Raw genomic sequence first — 19482 nt, 5'->3', positions numbered from 1 at the left:
ATCACCAGCCCCTTCAACTTAGCAGCCAACCACACAAAGGAACTCTTCAATAGTCAAAGAATTATTCAACCTAACTGCCACAGAGAACACCATCCACCCCTCCCAAGAACTCTGTGCCATCCTCTCAGACTACTTCCACAGCAAGATCACCAACATCTACAACAATTTGAAGCTCCAAACTGCCACCCTCAAACCCAACGATCTTAACCAACCAGCGAACATCAGCCAAACCATTACCACCTGGTCTCCACTCATCCCCCTGACTATTTCAGCCATCATGCCTTCCATCTACTCTAGGGCACCCACCACCTCTACAACATCACAACAAACTCAATCAGCATGCAACTCACCAGCATCCTCAACAGATCCATCTCCACAGCAACCAACAGATGGAAACACAAAGATGTCAGACCCCTCTTAATAAAAAGCTTCTGCCAACCCCACCGCTCCCCTACCTGACCAAAGTACTCAAGAAAGCCATCAATCAGCAGCTTACCAAATTCCTGAAACAAAACCACCTACTGGATGCCTCGCAATCAGAATTCCGTGCCAATCACAGCACTGAGCACACTGATTGCTCCCAGAGACAACATCAGAACACTCCTCGACCGTGGAGAAACTGTGGCCCTGATCCTTATCACCCTCTCAACACAACACCTTCATCAACACATTCTACAACATAGACATACAGCAAGACGCCCTCAAGTGGATCACCTCCTTCCTTAGGGGACCCACACATAGCATCCAACTGCCACCCTTCACCTCCCTACCCACAGACATCATATGCAGCATCCCACGAGTATCATTGCGCCGCCCCACCCTGTTCAACATCTACACCCTTCGGAGGTGTCATCAGATCCCACTGCCTCACCATAATCTCCTACAGAGAAGACACTCAATCGATCCTCTCACTCACCGAGGACACCTCCAACACCAAAACTAATTTGTGCAGTGCCATGACCAATGTAGCCAAATGGATGAGAGATTACCGCCTCCAACTAAACTCGACAAAACTGAAGTATTGATGTTTGGGAAGAACACCTCTACATGGGACAACCGCAGCTGACCACAGCAGGTGGCCTAAAGAACTCGGACCTACACCCACACCGACCTCTGTATCATCCTCGGCAGACAACTGACCAATGAAGCGACAATCAATGCAGTTACATCCTCTTGCTTCTACATACTTCGCATGCGCCACAGAATCTTCAGACCAATCCCAACTAACACCAAACAGACCATTATTCAGGACCTCGTCATCAGCCGTCTCTACTACGGCAATGCCCTCTATGCCGGCATCTCCAGCCAACTCCTCAGAAGACTCCAGACCATACAGAATACTGCAGCCAGACTCATCCTGGACCTCTCCAAACAAACCCACATCGCTGCCTACCTGAGAGACATCCACTGGCTTTCCATCCAGAAGAAATGCCAGTTCAAGATCCTCACTCATGCCTACAAAGCCCTCCGTGACCTAGGACCTGCTTACATCAACCATTGACTGAACTTTCACCAACCCTCTAGACACTTGCGCTCCTCTTCACTCACCCTCGCACCCCCTCGGCATTCCAACGAAGTGGTGGCCTCTTCTTCTCCTATATCGCTGCCAAGACCTGGAACGACCTTCCCCTCCAGCCCCCTTGCAGGCAGATTTTGAAAAAGACTCAAGATCTGGCTCTTAGACAGAGACACAGCACCCAGAAACCCCTAGGAGTGACAGTGTTGGGCTTTACAAATACTGTTTGATTGGGCAATTGATTGATAAATCGATTGAAAAGAGAGCAGGAGGAAGAGCCAATGGTCTTTTCACATCCTTTTCGGACAGTACCAATGCCCCTCACGCAAGCATTAACATTGAGTAATGTGTTTGCAGACAAGTCAAAGGATTAGAGCTCTTCTGCATTGGCAAGAGACACCTTAAAATTGGGTGCATTAAGTCGCTCCCAAACAAAAGGCGCACCTCTTTTTTAAATAAAAATCCTCACATTTTCATTGCTATATGCAAAGTCTGTGATAAACTTAGGGTAGTATTCAAAGAGGCCCATGAAAGATTGCAACTGGTTCTTATCTTCTTGGCATCTGGGTGGACGATAAACTATCTTTTGACAACCAAATCTCGGCGGTGGTGGGAAAATGTTTTGGACTTCAGAAAATGTTGAGAAAAATAATGTGTGTCTTACCAGCAGAATCCAGGAAGACACTCGCTGAGGCCATGATAGTGTTAAGGCTGGACTACTGCAATCTGTTATACTTCGGAGTGACACAAAGTAGACTCAATCAATCAATCAATAAATCAATCAATCACTCGTTATTCTTTATTCGATTAAAAAAAATCATAAAAGTTATGCATAATGTAATACATTTAATAAATATCAACTTCAGTACATATTACAGCTTGGCTTGCAATAAAACACCAGAAAGATTGCATGATAAAAAATAGCATGCTGTGGGTGTAGTTAAAATCTGTAAGAACAATCAATCAGGTTTCACTTGGTTAAAATTCTTGGGCTTCAGATGTGGATGTGTAAAGTTGAAACGCGAATAGTTGTATTTTGGGCAGATCATAACGATATGTAAATTATCATTAACAGAGGCAATATCGCAATCACACAAGGACAACATTGAATCCTTAAAAGAGCCATCATTGTAGTGCAGTAGCCTGGGAAAAAGTTAAGCCTATAAGCCAGTAATCGTTGCTGGTGGCGGGGCATGTCGAAGGTAAGATAAGGCTCCAATCCGCTTACAGTTTTCACTAGTATCGCATGATGTACTAGATGCTTGTTCAGTGCTATTGCCTCTCGATCTGCTGCCACATCTTTAACCCATCTATAGTCAGTTTTGACTATACAGCTAGGATAAATATAGGGCTTGGGTCTCCCTCAAACTTTCATGTTAGAAGAGACATAAGCCGATCAAGGGAGAGTTATCCAGATTCATGCAATCTTGTACAATCAGGCTAATGAGACCTGATTCCTCCCTTGACCAAACCGAGAGCCAGAGAGTCAAGGGGCAAAGCCGAATGTAGTTAGAAACATAGCCCATGCCCAGCTCTTCATGAACAACCTCAGAGGGTATACTTTGTGAAACCCCTAGGAGGCCCCTGAGGAATTTGTTTTCAGCTACTTGAATTGGGGCGACAGGCCCATATCCCCAGATACCAGATCCATAGCTAGCTATTGGGATGCACTTGGCCTTAGATATATCCAAAACTGTTTTATGTGGTACGCCCTAGCCGAAGGGAAAAGTCTCCTATGCTAAACGTAGCCCTTTTGAAAGTTGACACATTATGGTTTATCAGCGAGTGCCAGTTAAGACCAGAGTCCTATTCGACACCCAAATAAAACGTAACAACCTGGCTGATATGGTGACCTTCTTCACGTGAAACTTCATCACGTGTGACTTTGAAAAATTAGTGGACAGATCAAAGCCATTCATAAAATCAATAAATAGATCTAAAAGTCTCTGTAACCCCTTGGCCGCCCGAGCACTTAATAAGGTGTCATCTGCATAAAGCAGGGCGAGGATTGGACGACCTCCCGCTTTAGGAATGTCCAGGGAAGATTTCCTAAGAACCGATTCCAATTGATTGAAAATAAAAATTATGTTAAAATGCAGGCTTGGCGAACTCCGTGTTTCAGTTTAAAGTGCTGTGTGCTTTCGCCATTAGGGCCATATCTAACTGATGCCAAAAGGTCCTATTGGAAATCACTCAAGAAGTAAACTAGTGCAGGCTCTATACCCATCTGAGCCATCATGGACCACAGCTTGGAGCGGTTAACTCTATAAAAGGCTGAACTGAGGTCCATGAGGGCCAGATGAATTACCCCCCTCGTAGCCTTAGTGTACTTGCAAATCAGCAAATAGAGATTCAAGTTTTTCTCAATGGTGCCCCATCGCGGCCTGAACCTGTATTGCAGGTCGGACAAAATACTATGCTCCTCTGCCCAGGTTGAAAGTCACTCCAAGAAGACCCAACCAACTATTTTCTCCTCCGAATTGATGAGGGATATAGGCCTGTAACAGGCTGGGTCTGACCTATTTCCCTTTTAAAAATTCAGGACTATAACAGATTGACACCATGTCGGTAGGAGGGGATCTCTAGCGGCTGCATTTAAGTGGAGGGTTATTAAAGGGGTCCATAGATCAACACAGGATTTAAAGATATCTCCAGACACACAATCAGGCCCAGGGGCCATGTTAAAGGGGGATAGGAAATCGCTAAAGTTACCTCGGTCAGTTGGATTGCAATGATGTGATCCTCCTTACTGACATTTGACGCGATGGCCTCTTCCTCTTGGTTATAGATGGGCTTGAAGCTTGTGATGTAATGGTTGCTGCCCAATTGGAGAGTTGGCCACTGATAAATGGAGAAGATTTACCACTATCCCACTGTGCAATAGCAGTGAGTAGATTGTCCCTCTTTCCACTGGATTGTGCGCTTCTTGAAAGTCATGCAGCAGACCACCCTGGCTCTCTTAGCTTTTTCCTGCCCCCGAGGTGTTTCATGCAGGAGTTTCAGCAAACCCTAGTGTGCTTTTGAACACTTATGGTCAAACCATCTGACTAGGTGAAGCGTGGATGGAGCACCTGTTTTACAAAGAGCTGATTTAATGAACCTGCATATATTAAAAAAAGACTGCCGAATACTTTGAACCAATGCATCCTAAAACACATAGAAAAATCAGTTCAGCAAGAAGTGACCAGATTGGAGGTGAAATCCAATGGGACGATTGAGGCCCACCACACCCTCCGGCCCTGATCGATGGGTACTACTGGCTCCTTACAGATATGAGCTGTATCAATAAGCTTACTATCCCACAAAAAGGTGGCCATCAGGGGGTTGTGGTCACTTAGATTATCCCATATTACCTTGCAATCTATAAGAGCTAAGGACAAACAGGGAGATACAAAAATGTAATCTATAGTTGTTATGAGAAATCTTCCCTTAAACGTGGGTATCCTCTCAGCTGACCCCTCTTGTCTTGAATCCATTAAGTTGACCAAATTATACTCAGCTGTTGAACTATTAACAATATCGCCTTGCTGTGTGTGCCTAAGGTGCACCTGCTCAGTCAATGGGCTCACATTATCTGATACATCATTATCTTACTGTGGAGAGGTGTGGCTCACTGGTTAGAGGCGGCAGACCCGTAAGCTGAGAATCGGCCAGGGACCAGGGTTCAATTCCCGACGCGGCAGGGTTTTGGACCAGGGTCAAAACGGACTTGATAATTCTCACCTCGGTACCTACTCTAACCAGGAACACACTCGGCAACTCTGGGCATTAAGCTTGCCTCATCTCTACAACGGCCCCCCACAGATGCTGGGGATGCCTGGTTTCACCTTGGAGATACCCAGAAAGGGACCATCTCACAGGGATAGCCAGGACGGGTTCCCCAGCAGTCTACAATGCTGGGACGCCCCGTTGCTGGGGTAGCTGTGCGCTTTACAAGTCTACAACATTACAAGTCTACAACAACATCTTGACATGAAAAACAAGGGTGCAAATCAGTAAATAGACATTCTGAATGAAAAATTCATCTACAAAGGCTTTTAAACAAGAAACTATGACTTGATTCTTTACTTGTATTTGTACTAAGCGAAGACACGTTTCATGTATTGTGGCTTATAAGGGTATTGTTTTACAAGTCACCGAAATGAACAATGCCTGAGACTTGGAAATCCTTTGATTTCCAAGTTGTGTTGCCCACTAATTCATTCATGTTTAAATTTCTTTTGAATGATTGTCAATAAATGGTTTAAGCCTCCACTTGGAGCAAGCATACATAGTTTTTCTTTGCAATTTCTATGTTATCATAATCAATTTCCTTTGGAAGGGACCTTTGTTCTTCCAATATAACTGTACACCCTAGGTCCCTCATACCTTCAGGGTTCCTTGTCTTTTTACAGAGTGTTTAAACTAGAAACGGCATCTATTTAATTCCTGGATATGGCTGCATTATCGAAATTTATAACAAGCAGTCTGCTTTTATTTCTAAAGGTCAAACAGGTTACAGAGAACATCCTTCAAATTGGACCAAATGGGATCGGCTTTACAATTAAGGCCCAGATTTACTAATGTGACAAGGCCTCTTTTAGCACGCCCACTTGGCGACAAAATAGCAGATTGGTGTATAAAGCAAAGCCATCCAGGTGTAGGCATCCCTTGTAATCCCACGTCTCCTGTAGACATATGACATCAAAAGTAGCTAACATTCTAATCCAGCCAGGATCGGCTAGCTTGCCCCAAACCACAGGAATGTTCCAACTGAGAACCCTTAGGTCCGTGGGTCTGCAAGGTACCTTAGACTCATCCAAGTCCTCTTTTAATGGGGGCTAGACTCAGTCATTCAAGATCTTCAACTGACTCACTGGTTCAAAACGATAGCTGAGTGGTAGACTTGCAGTATTACTTTGGCGTGAGTAATTGACCAGACCATTGTGTCGCCTATACTGGCCAGGGTGCGAACCTCCCCTTCCCAAAGGCCTTAGAAAATGAGGTGGATAAAAAATCCTAATGGAAGAACTGAAATTCGGTTCTTGGCTGTGCTTTTGAGCCCAAGAGGGTGGAGGATGCGTCCTACCCACACAGCGTTATTGAAGTTGACTATTATACAGTCGTCTGTGAATATCTTCTGAGAGGAACCGATCCTGGCTACTCTGCGTGCCATGGTGATTTTGTCAAACAGGGGCTGAGATAAAGGCTTTGGGGAGTTAGCCCTAGATACCAACCAGTGAACTACTTTATTCTTGAGTTGCCCATCATTTTCCTGAATCTCCTTACTTTAAGGGGGTACATCCACCATTATGAGAAAATAAAGAGTAGCAGCTAGGGGCAGATGAATAACATTGGTACTGGGATAATCTGCAGGGGAGGCCTTTTCTAGCACTTGTGGGCTACGACTGTGGGGTCATTAGAGTCACTGAGTCTAATCAGCTGGACAGTGTGATGCACCATCTGATTAACTAAGTCACCAGTACAATTAGATGATATTGTGGATCATGAGGGGCGTAAAACCTCACTTAGAGTCGCTGGGCCCTTATTGGCTGCCCAGGGCATGGAAAGCTAAGAGCAATTTGGAAAACCCTTGGTAAGGCCTTTGACAGTGTCAGTATTCGTTAAGGTAGTAAGGGTACTGGATTTGAGGGCTGAAATACTAGGCAATTTATCTATGTGTGTTTTTTATGGTGTTCACAGACCCATGTAACTTTCCAACTAATGACTCCAGAGCAGTAAGCCATGTTCCAAAGGTGTCGAGGGCTGTTAGGACCTTAAATTCCAAGTTCTGAAAGAGCTCTAAAAAATTGCTCTCCATCTTATAAAACCCGATGGCAGTGAGATTAGCGATATTGTTGTCAGTTAGAGGCCTCGTTAGAGCCTACCTTTTGCCATTTTCAGGTTTCCTGCTTAGTTTGTTGGGGGCAACTTCCCTGGGTTTTTAGATTTGCGCCTCGCTCCTAGCCTCTGGATTTCGGCAGGTTTCTTGTTAACAGGAATTTTGTTAAGATTTGCCGCTCTAGGTGTAAAATTAGTGGGTGGAATTGGGTGAATGGGAGCAGATTAGGTGGGGGTCAAGAATGGCAGTAGCTGGAGTAACTGCACCCTTGCCTTGGCCATCTCTGGAAAGGATAATGGCTTGTTGGTTCGTGGCCAGCTCAACCTCGGCACATTAAATTTCATCTGAGAGCACTCCAACTGCCTGGTTAAGAAAGGACAGCATCATTTTGCTGCCTCTGGGTCTCTTAACTGTCCCATTAATGGATTAAGCTTTCCTCTCCCCGTGATGTAAATTGCTCACTACTACCAGAGTTTGAATGGCCAAGGACCTGATGTGAAACAATCAAAGTCTGTAATGGGATCCGCAGAAAGCTCCCAAAATATCTGTGTCTCCAACACTCACCGACTCCAGGGAAAATCACTTTTGAAGATGTTAGGGGGTGGCCCAACATCTAGCCTCATCCAGACACTGGACGGGCGTGGGTCGGGCCCACCCTTAGCACGGGCTTTGCCCGAGTGTGGCACACGTGCATCTCACACTGTGGGACCCCCGGCAATAGTTTATGCACCTGCGGGGGCTGTGATGACGCAGCAAGTGGCCGGGAAGTCGGGGGGTTGTAGTTTTTGCTTTCCCTCGCACAATACTCCTGCAGCGTTCTCATGTACTTCCTACTCAACAGATTGCAAAGAGTACAGAATGAGACAGCTAGGCTTATTTTGAATCTACCTAGACGGGTGCCCTTGAAGGGCGTGCGTAGATAGCTTCACTGGCTCCTGGTGAGACAAAGAGCAGCCTTTAAAGCCTTATGCGTCTGTTATAAAGCCTTGAACAATAAAGGGCCACAGTACCTGCAACTGCTGGAATCCAAGGAATCTGAGATCATCATGGGAGCAGCTGGCTATAGTGCCCAGAGTGAGGAAAGCACAGATGGGTGGAATGTCATTCAGTGTCCTAGCACCTAAACTATGACATTTTCTGCCCTTAGCAGTTTGGCAGGCCCAGTTAGAGGAAATATTCAGGAAAGAACTTGGTTTCCTAGATCAAAAAATAGGCAAGTGCTGCCTGTGTAAATTGTTATTACAATTGGTTTCCCCTGATTGGCATATTTAATATACTGGTAAGGCCCTAGTAAAGTGCACTGAGTGCACCAGGGCCTGTAAATCATATGCTACTAGTGGGCCTGCAGGACTGATTGTGCCACCCATGAGTATCCCTGAAAAGGTATCTCAGACTTGCCACTGCAGTGTCTATGAGCAGGTTTAAACTGCCATGTCAACCTGGCAAGTGCACCCACTTGCCAGGCCCTAACCTTTCCTTTTCTTACATTTAAGACACCCCTCAGGTAGGCCCAAGGTACCCCCCATTGGTAGGGTGCCGTTTATGTGAAATGTACGACATGTATTGGTGTGTGTGACACGTACTGATAGTGAAATACTGCCAATTTTGTTTTTCACTATTGAGAGGCTATCTGTCCCATAGGATAGCATAGGAGATACTTTGTAACTTCTTACAAGTGTAACGTCCCATGGGGACAAGATGGAGGAATAAAGTTTAGGCTCTCTGAACTCAAATTGTAATTACACATCTTTTAGTAAAGATGTTTTTTAAATTGTGTGATTGAAAATGCCACTGTTAGGAATGGGATTTCTGGTTGCCTAGGGCTTGCGCCTAAGCCAGACAGAAACCACCACTCTAGCCAGGGCAAGGGAGTTACACGTTGAAGATAACCCCTGCTCACCCCCTTGGTAGCTTGGCACGAGCAGTCAGGCTTATCCCAGAGGCAATGTGTAAAGCGTTTTCTCAACACACACACAGCAGCAACACACTAGGCACATTACAAAAGAAACTCCACACAAGGTTATATAAAAATAGCCTATGTATCTCCTGCTCCGGCCGGGGAAAGGGATCAGCCAGCTCTGCACACAGCCAGGCTTCTCCTGGCTTCCGGGGCACCGACTTCGGCCTCCAATCCAGCCGCAAATGCTGGACTGCCTCCCTACAGCAGAGGGAGTTGGAACTGGAGCCCGCGAGGCTCCGGGGACGCAGCAGGCCCCGCCCACAGTCAGGCAGCCTGCCTGCCTTCCTGGTCGTGTTGCAGCGGCTCTCTCCTTTTCGTTCGGGGTTGTGGTGGTGATTCCTGGCAAATACAGGGTGGACTCCCGCTGTAAATACGCATCAATGCGGGGTGGGCTCCGGCAAAAGCGCACCGAAATGCGGGGTGGGCTCCCACTCAATTCCTGCGCCGTGCAGGGGAAATCCCACACCGGGATTCCCTTAGGTTGCTCTGGCAGCACAGCGCTACAGAGCACGCATGCTCTGCTTTCTCCTGGCAATAGATATAGCGCTCACGAGGCGCTAGAGTCCTTAAAGGTTCAAGGGGCACAGCTGGGCCCAGGCAGGCCATCACACAGGACCCTTCAGCAGGAAGGCAGTCCCTCGTGGTGGTTCCTACTGGGGACCAGCAGCAGCACGTCCGAGTAAGCACAGGAACAGCACAACATTTTAATGGGGTAACAGCCCCAATATTTATACACCATTTGCTTTGTCTGCCCTGGCACAGGGCTTGGGGGAACCAGCCTGAACTGGTTCTGGGGGGGTTTGGAGCACTTTGTTGACAAGGCCCCTCTTCCCCTTTGTCATGTGGGAGCTCGTCATCAGACACACCACAGGGGGGGCAGGGCCAGCATTTACCCAGGCAGGCACAGGGGACTACTCCTCCTACTGCTCCAAATGCAGATCCCCTATTCAGCCTATGGCTGACTCACCCTGCCCTGCCTCACCAGCCCCTGTCACTCAAAAGCCTGATATGCAATCCACATCAGACAGGCAGACACATAGAACACAGAAATGCCAACTTCTAGAAGTGGCATTTCTAAAATAGTGGTAATAAATCTGTGCACACCATTGCACAGCATTTATTACTACTATTCTAACCATACCAAACTTGACCACGCTGCTCCTCTCATATCAGAAATTACCACTGAAACACTTATCAGGGAATCCTCAATGCATTCCTGTGGGAGGGCAGCCTCACAGCAGTGAGAAACCAAAATGGCGGTTTGTCACTTCCAAGACATGTCCCACACTTAAGGTACATGTCCTACCTTTTACCTACAATACTCCCTGCCCATAGGGCTAGCTAGGGCCTACCTTAGGGGTGACTGACATGCAGTAAAAGGGGGGTCACAGACATGGCACACTCTTTAGGTGCCACGTCACAGCAGCAGTAACACTGCGCGCACAGGCCCTGAAATGGCAGAGGCCTGGGATAGGTTTGAAAGGCTACTTTGGTGGGTGGCGCAATCAGCGCTGCAAGCCCACCAGTGGCATTTAATTTACCAGCCCCGGGTATATGAGATACCACTTTACAAGGGACTGACAGGTAAATTAAATATGCCAAACAGATGTAGATCAATCTTTACTATATTTATCACAGAGAGCAAACGCACTTTACACTGGACAGCAGTGCTAAAGTGCCCAGAGTCCTATAACCACCAACACCATGTCAGAAAAAAGGCTAGGAGGAAGGCAAAAAGTTCAGGGATGACCCCGCAAAAAGGGCCAAGTCCGACAGCCACTATTAGAAAGTAGGCATTTTCTTGTTTAACCATTCTGTGTGCCTCTGCCTGGTTGTGGATTGACTGTCTGGTTTTGGAGTGACAGGGGCTGGGAATGAACATTCACTATAGACAGTCACTGGTGGGTTAAGGTGTGCCTGGCCCTTCCTGGATGACTCAGAGCTGAACTGAATAGGCCTTGGCTGCATTTAGAGTAGTGGGAGGAGTTTTCCTTGCACCTGAATAGGGCCTGTCTCCCTTGCACAATGCTGTCTTCACCCCCTGTAGTCATACTGCACCAGTGAGGACAGAACTGGTTTGGACGGGCCTGAGAGACCCTTGCACAAAGAAGAACAAAGACAAAATGGGGTATAGGTAGTGGAGCTTAAACTCCAGAACTTTTGATCACTTCTGGACTCAAGAAGAACCTTTGCCAAGGAGAAGAGCTGGGGAGCTGTGAGGAGGAGTACTGCCCCTTTTCTGTATGCTGTGTGGGTTTGGCCTGCAGTTGCTCCTTATGCCAAGGAAAGGACAAAGGCTGGAACTTTGCTGAGAAACCTGCTTGAAGAAGAATCTTTAAGGGCGTGTGTGTGATGACCTCCTGTTCTGAATTCTCAGAGACACAAAGACTTCACCCCCAGCTCCCCTGAACTCTATTGCTGAGAGTTCTGGCATGCCAGCAGGTGTCTGTTCCAGCCTCTGGAGGTTGTTCCTTCTGTTGGGAATTGGAAGTAACCTAAGTGAAGCAAGAAAAGCAATCTCCGATGCCATTAGCGATGCCGCCGTGATACTGCAACCTGCACCCAGGCCAGGGGCACCGCTCGTGAAGTGCACGATTCACTGCCCAGCCTGCATCACAGCTCTGACCCCTGCAGTTATTAGCATTTCCCAATGCCAGCACTCTCACCGACTTCGTCATTGCCAGCACCTGCATCCTCTTATCACGGCGCCGATAACCAAGGAGGGTGACTCCATGAACTCGTTGACTTCACATAGCATCACATCACCGGAACCGGCGCCTCACCGCAATGCAGCCGATTTTCCCTGTCATGGATTCGACACATCGCCTCCTCTCGGACACAACGCCTCGTCTCCCCCGTGGCAGCCAGGGAGCTGGCCTTGACCTCGGCACCGACGCCTCACCTCCACAACACGGTGTATTGTCATAGATGTAGTTTTCCAAAGGTACTGTTTGGGAGTTCGTGTGCCCGACACTGCGCACTTCGCGGTCGGCGCCGTACTTTGGAGCTATTTGTTTTCTACAAGCTTTAATTTGGAAATAACAGTTTTGAAGTGCTATTTTACTACATGTATGCTGGGTTTTAACTTCACTTTTCTAAACTGGTGTGGTGTCCATTTGTGGTTTTATCACTTTACGACTGTGTGTTTGGAGTACAAATACTTTCCACATTGCCTTTGGGATAAACCTGTCTGCTTGTGCCAAGCTACCAAAGAGGGTGAGCAGGGGTTATCTAAACTGTGTATCCCCTTTACCCTGGCTAGAAGAAGCAAAGGTCCCCATTTAGACAAAGATGCATACCCCTGCCAACTAGTGTTATGAATCCCAATGTACCCCGATACAGGCCTAGGTTGTTGCAAGACCTTCCACCTAATAAAGTGCTTAATAAATGTTGTGTAGATTTATCTGAAAAACTAGCCTCATTTAATATGCATGAGGATTCTTTGTATAGGAGAGGATATGAGCTGCATTGTCAATATTTCACTAGCAATTATTATTTATCAGTTCGGGTTGTATATCTCTAATACTTGCACCACAAAGGCTAAACCCGTATCAGTGCGCCTTCATCTTAGCTCTGTTACAAAGTTGCCCAACAGAACTTCTAACGGAAACGATATGTATATCTAGGGCATTGTTACGTCCATGATTTGTGAACACCATTACAATACTCGGTATTTTACAGCTCTGACCCATTTGTTCCACAACGTCATCTGTGGTACTTATTAGTCCGTGATTGGGGGCATACCTGTGTCTCTGTACTGATAGAATTACCCTGACTTAGACGGGGCAGCAAAAGCACGATGCTTACGTGAAACGGGTTGCTGATTTAAAACTACCGGTTACGGTAGCTCTCAATAGGTAATGGCCATTGGCTACCACCGACATTAGTTAGGTTACTTAACCTATCACTGATGAGCTTTCAGGTTATATTCAGGCCCAGGTAGACGGCTTTTTTCCACCTTCTTGACGGAAGCGCACACAGCAGTTACGAGTTCGTTCGAGCATTGACAAAATTAGGTGAGTCGGCTCCCACTAAACGCGCACTTTAAATTGAACTTTTTCCCGCGGTCATGGTTAACCCAGACAACTATTTAAACAGAGCACACATATGCATTGAGGCTGAAACGGGACATGTAAATTCCAAATAAGTGTAATAACGGAACATTTTATGACCAGCAACTTATCCCTAATTCATGCTCCGCTTTGTAGATTGTGACGTGGTACTCCAGCACACCCATGGCAATTTTCAGAGGAAGCACAACGTAAGCACTTCGACCCCACAGCTTTATGCAACCACAGCAGCTATTAGTGAGTACAAATATATCTATGGCACTTACATTTATGGGTAGCTGTTGGTACGATTTTTAACATTTTTCAGATATTTCGAACGCAACTGGTTTTATTTGGCTCTTTTTCAGTTACGTCCCGAGATCGGGGTCCACAGTTGCCTGGCTTATCAGCTATACGTAACCCCTCACGTTACCCCTGAGGATTCTTCGCTCATTCCTAGAAATTAGTTCAGATTAATTGAAGACACAGTGTCAACCATTACTAGATTCAGGAGCCCGCGAAACTACGGTACGTTAGGTGATCCGTTTTCCTTTTTCTTTTTGGTTTATTTAAATTTATCAGAGTGTATTTGTCTGACCAAAATATGGCGTACTGGATAATCTACACACTGAGCTTACATGGTCACTTATAAAGCCAACAGACTTGTACCTGACTGGCCCATTCTCTATCTACTTAGATGCAGATATAGATCTTCGTCAACCCGCGCCAAATAGCGGATGATTAAGTGCGCGCTACACGCCTGAGTATATTGTTACACACGATCAGCATTATAGCAACAGCTATCAGGTATGTTTTCCTTAACCTAGCTATAAATATATACTACACGAATAACTAGGAGGCAGTAGGTTACTTCAACCCCAGTGGGCCTCGATTGGAAGAGTGGCTTTTTAACTGTTAGATTCGTAAGCCCGTTCATTTCATAATCCCCTTTTTTCGTTGAACCCCTCTTTCCCTCCCCTCCCCTTTTTCCTTTCCCTCCCCCCCTTCTCTCTCTCTCCGCCCGCATACTCAGGGAAGTGCATTCCATTGATGCTGGTTTGAGACACCACGAATTGCAGAGTTGAAGTGTAAATAATTGAGATAAATGTGTAAACAATGTATAACTAATAGAATTATGTGTTTTTGATTAGATTCATTTGTTAACTGTGCATCTTAGTTAGTTATTGTATATAAATGACCAGAGTTTGTCTCTTCTTATTATATCTTAGGAGTTAAAGAATCATGGCCACCTGAGGAAGGCTGAACGCCGAAACGCGCGTAGATTTAATAAAGCCATGTTTTCAATGAACATTTTTGTTGATATCAAGTGTAAAGTAATGTATCAACTTAATTAAATAGAGCCACATCAAAAAAGAATTTTTCTTTGGCCAAGACTGAACTGAATGAATATGTCTAAAGAATAATGACTCGGTATTCATGAGAGTAATAGTCTGTATAAGAGATGGAATTGTAAGAGACAAGAATTGACATTTTGTATATTCTGTAGATATGTACATAAAAGAAGAAATTTCATAAAATAAGACAATAAAAACAGAGAAATCACAAAATTGTTTCTTAGGTTATCTTTTGATACAATGACTACATAAGGCACAGTCACGTATATTTGTTTTTTGTTAGTTTGTTTAAAATATTTTTGTTTTATTGGAATACGTTTCCTATATATACTTTCAAACGATTCTTAGTATCACAACAGGATTAAGATCTTCGGCATAATAACTCTGTATAAGGGTCATCTCTATCGTCATCCTTGGCCGACATGCCCACAGAACATTGACACATCTATTGAAAGCCCTCAAGGGTACCTTTTGGTTATTTAAACATCACGTCTTCAACGGGCAAACCACAGGAGAAGCTTCCAAGATGACACGCTGACACGAGATGCTGAGGTCCCTGCACGCTGACACTCCAGCACGCAGTGGTCTGACATCCCATGCGGGATGTCCATCTTGAGACCAAGATGGGGTCCTTCGTTCTCTCACATCAGGTAATGGGGTTGGCGCTTTCTCAGGGGGAAACTTGGCTCTACACCTACATACATGCTAGGTACACTCAGGTACATCTAGTTCGGGTTAAATGGTAGCAGTACGCATTATTACTGTCATGTATCTATATGCCTGCATATATTCACTGTTTTAGCACTATGGTAGAGTTCTAACTTTTCTTCACTCTGTTGGTGCTTATAACCGTATACATCTGTTTCTGTCTAATGGTTGTTGAAGCACACGTATTTTATACTAGAATGACGCTGGTTCAGTAAATGCTTATTGAAAACGACCCCATTGTTTATTCTGTATATCTCTCTGAGAGCAATTGAGCACGAGTGACTGAGCAAAAAGTACTGTGCTGTTTCCACGATCCATGATGGGTCAGGGTTGTCATGTTTGATAGTTGCCAGAACCTATTCACTCCTTGGAAAGAGGGGCTTATAGTGGCACTGTGAGCTAGCCGGACCACAGACTAACATATCCTCCGGGGGTGTCTGGAATCAGTCTGGACACCAATCCCTTAGTTTATGTTGTCTAAAACGCGCAGATCCTATATAGATTTGTAGGAACTACACATCACTAGAGACCCCTATTTCTAACAGCCCGGTATTGGATATCTAGGGTGACAAGGGTACAGGATCCCCCAGGTCCTTGACCAAGGACCCAGTAGTAGGCATTATGCATTATGCATGCTCAGTGGTTTTCTTTCCACTCCCATTCCCGACTCATCCACTTTGCTCAGACAGCATAAGTTAACAGCGAGCCTATTTGGCCTCTCTAGCAGCCCACTGAGTGAAGGCACATACTCAAGGTGTTACAGAGCAATCCCTAGCTAGACAATTAGATGCAGATGGAATTAAATGATCTAAAACCATCTGTTTCAAATGTGTTTCTGTTGATAGGAAGCTCCCTGAACAAACGTGGCAATTTCAGATCAAGATTCAAGATTGGACTCAGAAGGTATGCAAGTACTTTGAATTCAGAATGTTTTTCCGTCAACTTCATGTAAATATTCATTGGTAGCTGGAAACTAGAGGCAAACTGAACTGTTTCGCGGCCTTTGCATTCAGTGTGCAACAGAGCTTGGAAAAGCTGACCTGACCCCACCGTCGAAGGATTTCACAACTGGGTTAATACACTGTCTTTTCACCCAGAATTATCTAAATTCAGATATGTATTTTAGAGTACCTAGAAGTACATTGGTTCAGGATATGAGCCATACGTAAACCCCTTGTGCTTGATTAAAGAGACTCCATTGTTGCTCCAGGTATAACACAACCTAGGCCAATTGTAGAGTGCGCACAGTACAGTAATGGCATCTTCATCTGGCGGGCAGTGGGAGAGAGCCGTAAATGCTTGTAACTCATTTTTAAACACAATCACTTCCAAAAAATGCCACTGACTTCAATTATATAATCTTAGGATTAAAATGAAACACAGCAAATTTAAAGAAGTACACTTATTTCTATTATGAATCACAATGTTACATGATGTTTGTTGCATGATTGACATATGGCTCTTAGAGGGCTTTCCTGTTTCTTGAAAGAGATGAGGAGAGTGCAAGCTCCAAGTCTCCAGGCCACCATCTTGGGCACACAAAGCAAAAACAAAAGCAAGCTCCAGCTGATGAATGTCCAGTCCTGTACAACATCCAATTAATCACTGCCAAAACAGGCTGACTGGTAGTGGCTGCTGTTTGGAAGCATGCAGGTGTATGTAATCCTATGGCTCAACGTAGGATCACATGGAAACATACTCCTTCTCAGCCGCGGTCTGTGCGGGTAACAGCAGTGGGGCGGTGGGGCCGTGTAAGGGGTGATTCCGAGGAACGATTCAGAGGGAAAATTATATAAATAATTAATTTTCCCTCTGCATCGTCCCTTGGAATCCCCCCTTACACGGTCCCACCGCTGTTGCCTGCATGGACCGCGGCTGCTCCTGCTTAACCTGTAACACCACACTTTCCCATTCATCACAGGATGGGGTGGGGTAAATGATGCTTGCTGAATCCACCCAACCCTATGACAACCTGGGACTTGGGAAAGGGCAGGGGGGAGGTGGGAGACAGCGTTCATGAGCAGGCACAGGTAGTACCGGGCTGATCCCCAAAGCACCCGGGGCGCTTGGAAAATGTGAGGCTGCTGTGTGTCGTACGGAGGTGGATCCTGAAGAACCCCAATAATGGAAGGCCAGGGCAATTTAAAAGGTAAGCCCATATACCAAAAACAAATCTAGACTGTTTGACACATGCTCAGTAACACGTGTGCCTTTAAATAGTGCCTGACCACCTGAATCTTGCGTTAACGAGAGTCAGAAGGTGACAGCCAGACAATGGCAATTTATTGTGCAGCGACGCACATTGCTATAGTTTAATAGATGAAGATGAGTGGTAATTGAGATTAATATCCCCATTACCAGTCATTTATAGTCATATATAATTAAGGGGGCAGGGTCTCTTCACCCAAGCTCACTAGCCGCCCCTGGATTGATAACAATATGAAGATCATACTTATGGACCCACCCTAAAATGAGATGCCCCTCTTTAGCCACGTAGGAAGGTGAAAGGTAATGCCATCCCAGTTTAAACCAACAACATTTAGGCAGAATCCCATAAAGCCCTTGAGATTGATGTCTTTAGGCTCCAGGGTAGCAGTTGTCCATTTATCCCACAAAAGGTCCTCAAGGATTATCATGTATAAGGACCCAGAATCCATCATCAGTTTGGACTAATAACTGATTAGTGTGAAATAAACAAGGGGCCTGTTTTTCCTATCCTGAACCAAGCTACTCTCAACTGTTCACAACACCCTGCCTGGGATACGATCTGCCTCTTCGGCCACATATAACCTGTTTTTCCACCCTCTCTGTACCTGTGTGTATAATATCCTTTCCTGATGAATCTTCACTGCTTACCCAGTGCAAAACAATTCTTAGAATCCGGCCCATGGTAGTTGCTACCACATTTCGTGCAAGCTCTGGGCCTCTTTTAGGCTGTATGCTTACCTTTCCTGAAATTCCATTTTTTTCCAATCCCATGCTTTTCTTGCTTACAGAATTGACCCTCACCGTAACTGTCACATCAGAGTGGTAGCACCCTTTCCATCCAGTTTTTACATTTCTGTCATAAACTGATTGGATTCCTTTCTTTAATGTTGGGTGCCCCCATCACTCCCAATTTTATTTTACCAATCAACAATTAATTGATCTAAACTTAATATGCCAGTCATTGCCCCAAACGTCCACTGTTTTGCACAGTTTTTGGGGATTGTCATAGGACTTGTATTTGGTCATAGTAATATTGACCAATCTTGCAAACATTATCTCAAGTCCTGTATTGCTTCCTTGTAAATATTTAGAAACCCTGAAGCATCAATAGCTGGTGGTAAATATTTAAAAATGTGCTACCCTTCTTCTCTTGATGTACAAAAGAGCAAAGCTTTTTCCGTACTGGACGGAAAATTTAGACTATCAAGAGTGCCAATTGAATTTTCCAAAGTTGAATCCACTCATCCACTCATCCACTCATCTCATTCAATGGACGGTGGACCTGCTTGTGAGAGAAAGTATGGAGGTGAGATAAGAGCTTCCTGGATACCCATGGTGAAGGAGTGAGATATGGTCAGTTGAAGAAGTTATCTTGAAAATCTGTCAGACTGATGGCAGCTTTGCAGAAACAATCAATGCATAAGACATTAATGGACCAAAGTTGTGTCTGTCACAGTTCGATAGACAAAGTAGAAAAGTACTAAGGTGGATTTGAAGCACAAAATAGAACTGCACGACATTAGTGCAAAGAAGGAATAAAAACAACAGACTTCAGCCCAAATTCTGCTAAATATGCAATATCCCTTATGAAGACTGTAATACCACTCTACATACACCCTTGGTGTGCCTGTTGATAGGCAGCAAAAAGGAAAAACAGTTCATTCAAATTACTGCTTAAGATCCAGACGCGTGCACTTATTACCATAAATATACTTTAGGTGTGCCTATCATTTATGTGAAGTAGGCAAGAATGAAGACACTTGCCTCGATTCCCTCAAGTGGTGTGCCTATTAGCGGGTATAGCAAGCTTGTGTGTACAAAGCTAACTTGGTGTCATGTTAACTGAAAGGCTGCCTGTAAAGGCC

The sequence above is a fragment of the Triturus cristatus genome, chromosome 4_1 (assembly GCF_964204655.1).
Source record: "Triturus cristatus chromosome 4_1, aTriCri1.1, whole genome shotgun sequence".
Lineage (NCBI taxonomy): Eukaryota > Metazoa > Chordata > Amphibia > Caudata > Salamandridae > Triturus > Triturus cristatus.
Note: the sequence above shows the minus strand (reverse complement) of the source record.